This window comes from Choloepus didactylus, chromosome 21, assembly GCF_015220235.1.
Source record: "Choloepus didactylus isolate mChoDid1 chromosome 21, mChoDid1.pri, whole genome shotgun sequence".
NCBI lineage: Eukaryota > Metazoa > Chordata > Mammalia > Pilosa > Megalonychidae > Choloepus > Choloepus didactylus.
Genome location: NC_051327.1, coordinates 3673184 through 3677827, shown reverse-complemented (window position 1 = coordinate 3677827; position 4644 = coordinate 3673184). Strand labels below are relative to the sequence as shown.

Here is a 4644-nt window from a genome sequence, read left to right as displayed (position 1 = left end):
CCTGATCCTGGCCACACCCCTGCTCCGCCCTCCGAGCTTGGCCCCACCCCTGCTCCTGGCCCCACCCCTGCCCCGCCCCCGGGCTTGGCCCCACCCCTGGCCCTGGCCCCGGCCCCACCCCTTCCCCGCCCCCTGGGCTTGGCCCCACCCCTGGCCCTGGCCCCACCCCTGGCCCTGGCCCCACCCCTGTTCCGCCCTCCGGGTTTGGCCCCACCCCCTGGCCCCACCCCTGCTCCGCCCTCCGGGCTTGGCCCCACCCCCTGGCTCTGGCCCCATCCCTGCTCCGCCCTCCGGGCTTGGCCCCACCCCCTGGCCCTGGTCCCACCCCTTCCCCGCCCCCTGGCTTTGCCCGCCCCCTGCTCCGCCCTCCGGGTACTGGTCCTTCCTTTGCTTCTGGCCTTACGAGGTCCCCTTTCCTTACAGAGTCCTAGCCTCACCGCCGGCTCCGCCTTCCGGGCCTTCCGCCCCTTGCCCAGCGCTGGTCCTCCCCGGACTTTCCCCCGCCCTGGTTCCGCCCCCTTTCTGGCCCTCTGACCCAGCCTTCCCCAACTCCTCTGATTTCTCCTCCCGCCTTCCCTCTGGGCCCGGTTCCGCCCCCTCCCAGTCTGGCCCCACCCTCCTCCGGCCACGCCCCCTGGGCGGGCTCTGGCTGCCAGCGCGGGCTGGGTTGGAGTCTGCGGAATCTTCGCTGTCGGCTTTCGCCTCTCTAGGGACCCTGGCCCCTCCTTGCTGCCAGGTTTCTCTGGGCTTGTCCCGAGCTCATCTTGGGATCTTGAGTTAGACCCATTTAAGTAGACTTTGATCGCCCCTTACCCAAATGTTCTGGATTGGCCCAGTCACGCAGGTCTCCCTTGGAGAGCGCGGGTTGGAAGGGCCCCGAGACCCAGGCATCTGCTAGCCCAACTTAGCCCTTTTGGGTTTCCTGTTTACAAGTCTGGGGATGACTCAGCATAGTAAGCACAGGCAGGGGCACCCAAAGACACACTTTTTTTTTTTTTAATTGGACGTTTCAGAAAGTACCCATATAGTTAAAATGGTAAAAATTAGAACTGTGATCCCCAGAATCTTTTTAGTGCCTGGGGCTGCAAAACCTATTCCAACGCGACTGGCCACAGAACCAGGGTCTCTCCAACATCACATCTTGGTATCCTCGCTGGGCACCAAGATGTCAGTGTGTGAAAACATCCATGTTTATATCAAAATATGCACACGTGGGACTGGCCGAGCAAACCATTGCTCCTGGCAGAGAAGAAAATCATCCCAAGCCTCAAGAAACCCACGGAGAGGAGTGAATGAGTTCATCAAAATCAACATGACCATCTCCGGGTGTGTCTTCCTGCTGAAGGAAGGCAGACATTTTGTGAAGCAGCTATAAAACTGTATGCTCCTCTTTGCTAGGTTGAATTGCATGTGTGTATATAATTTTTAAAAGTCCAATAATAATCATTTATGTCTGTTTATTGCTTGATGGTTTGAAAGGGCTTTCCTCCATATGATCTTATTTTAATTCTTAGGGCCTCCCTTACAGTCACGTTTATCATTCCCATTTTATAGATGAGGAAACTGAGGTTGTGTCCAACTTCAAAGAGGGGAGGCGATTGTGGCCTTCTGTTCTGCAGCTGGAGTAATTTGGAGAAGCTGCCCAAGACTCACTGGTCTAAACACCATGCATGGATATTTCTACTCTTCTGAACCCATGCCAGAGCTTGGGGTGAACTCTGGGACCCACCTTGTTCTCCTAGAGCTACAAACCTCAGGCTGTTTGGGGACTGCCAATACTTGGGCTTTCTTTCCTGTAGGTAACACACTTGCCTCTGAACTGGCCTTCTTCCTCTCCGACTTTTCTCTACCAGTGCTGGGAAATCTGTTTTTAGGGCAGGATAAACGGGCTCTCACTGATCACATAGTCTTCCAAATCTTCTACCACCAAACTTCAGTTTCTTAAACTCAAAAGCCCAGAGTCAATTTCTTTGTTTTCTGGATTTCTCCAAGTCACCTCCTTCCTTGAGACTGTGAAAGTAGATTGTCTAAACCCTGGGCACAGGGACAGCATTGGTAATTATGCCAAAAATAAAAACAAAAACTTTCCTTCTCCTCTAGTGTCTTTACCCAGTGGGCAGGGAAGTGGCAGCCTCCACTCAAACAATTCCTGTGAGGATTTTAGAGATCACCCAGATAGCCAACTGTTCTAGTTTGCTAATGCTGCTGGAATACAAAACACCAGAAATAGATTGGCTTTTATAAAAAGGGGGTTATTGGGTTACAAAGTTACAGTCTTAAGGCCATGAAGTCCATCAACAAAGGGTACCTTCACTGGAGGATGGCCAATGGTGTCCGGAAAACCTCTGTTAGCTGGGAAGGCTCTCTTAGCTTCTCCAGAGCAAGAGTCTGCTTTCAATGGCCATCTTCAACCTGCCTCTCATCTGCAGCTACTCTCTCAGCTCCTGTGCATTCTTCAAAGTGTCCCTCTTGGCTGTAGCAAGCTTGCTCCTTCCGTCTAAGCTTATATAGTGCTCCAGTAAATAAATCAAGGCCTGTGCTGAATGGGCAGGGCCACACCTCCATGGAAATTATCCAATCAGAGTTATCACCCACAGTTGAGTGGGGCACATTTCCATGGAAACAACCTAATCCAAACGTTCCAACTTAATCCCCACTAATATCTCCTCCCCCACAAGATTGCATCAAAGAACATGGCTTTTTCTGGGTAACATAATATATACAAACTGGTACACCAACCCTCCATGAAGTTCTGAGAGGGCAAATAGGAGGAGGTCCATGCTTACTTGGAGACACTAAGCAGAAGCATCAGGAAAGCAGCAAACAGAGTTGTCACCATGGGCAGTCCAAGGCAACATAGCCAATCATAATGGACCATCAGGACAAATTCATAAGCTTTCCATTGTGGGCACTAAAGCTGGTGCCAATTGTAGACCCCCTGTATCTCACTCATCGTCGTCTCCCTCATCTTAAAAATATCCTTCCCTGACTCCACATTCTCCCTCCCACTACTGCTCCTGTTTCTCTCCCTTTCTTCAAATTCAAATTTCTCGATGAGTGGTCCACATTCATTTCCACTACTTCTCTTTCAATTCACTGTTCAGCCCATTCCAAAATTACTTTCCGCAACACCAGTGCCTTTCTAGTCCATAGATCATAAGTCTAGTGGATATTTTTCTGGCTGTAGCTTCCCAGGACTCTTAGCAGTATTCAACATAGTTGGCTACTCACTCCCTCTCGAACACCCTTCTTGGCCTCTGTGATACCACACCCATGTTCCGTCCATGTCCCTGTCCTGTCCTTCTCCATTTCCTACACTGGTTCCTCTCCCAATGCCCTCCCCTTTAAGCTAGATTCTTCAGGACTCTAAGCCCCTCTTCTCATTCTATGCTTTCTTTCTGGGTGAGTTAATCCATTGTATCATTTGCTGAGTGCTCTCTTGATCTCCAGATTTTTATGTCTAACCTTCTACTCAATCTCCATGTCCCGCAGGCATCAAAAACTCAATACGAATCAAACTGAACTTATCACCTTTCCCTCAAACCTGTTCTTTGTCCTGTGTTCCCTCCCAGGGACAGGGCCTACCACCATCCAGTCGTCTGAGACAAAAACCTGGACAATGCTTTCAACACATGCCTCTCCTTCAAGCCTTCATCAGTGAATTCTGTCAGACCCGCCTCCAAACTGTCTCTCTGACCCAACCCTTCTGTCCTCCACACTGCCGCCACCATGATACAAGCCACTGTCCTTTCTCCTAGACAACTGCAGCAGGCTTTGAATGGGACATCCTGTCCCCTGCTGCCACAGTGAACTCTCAAAATCCCAAATTTGAACAGGCCACTCTCCAGCTTAAAGCCCTTCAGTGGTTTCCCTTTGACCTCCACTTGAAGTTCAAAGGCCTGACTTGGTGTTCATGGCGCTCCACAATCTAGCCCCTGCGTACCTCTTCAACCTCATCTTTTGCCATTCAGCCACATCTACTCTCTGTCCAGCTGCCCTGAGTTGCTTTCGCAGCGACTCGGACTCACCAAACTCTCATTCACCTCTAGGATTTTCCCCCTGCAGTTCCCTCTCCCTTGAGCTACTATCTTCCTTGCTCCACCCTTCACCTGGTATTGGGGATTGTATCATGTCCCCCATAAAAGGCATGTTCAGGTCCCAAACAAACCCTGGTCCCGTGGGTGTGAACCCATTTGTAAACAGGACTTCTGAAGATGTTACTAGTTAAGGTTTGCCCAAAATAAGTCCTTACAAGGTAAGGAAACTGGACCTGGAAGGGGAAGCCACAGGGAGCACCCAGAGGTTGGAAGTCAATGGAACTTGGAAAAGAAAGCCAAGGACCAAGTTTCGCCAGAAGCCAGCCCCAGAATGCCACAGTCTTGGGGGAGAAAGTATTACCTGCTAGTTTCTTCCTTTCTCCTCCCCTCCGCCTTCCAGTTAAAAAAAAAATTAAAAAAAAAAAAAAAAAAAAAACAGGCGTCAGGAAGGAGAAAGAGGGAAGTGAAGAGGATGAAGGGATAACGTTGAAGCTAAAAGAAGTTAAATTTAACCAACTAAGGATGTGGCAGCGGTGGGATTCGAACCCACGCCATCGAAATGACTGGAGCCTAAATCCAGCGCCTTAGACCACTCGGCCACGCTACC

The 4644-nt window shown here is 50.7% G+C and overlaps 1 non-coding gene across 1 annotated transcript; it reads right to left on the bottom strand.

Moving 5' to 3' along the window:
* Window positions 1-4562: 4562 nt before the first annotated feature.
* Window positions 4563-4644, bottom strand: TRNAL-UAG. The gene has a single exon. It is a non-coding gene; the product is annotated as a tRNA-Leu (tRNA).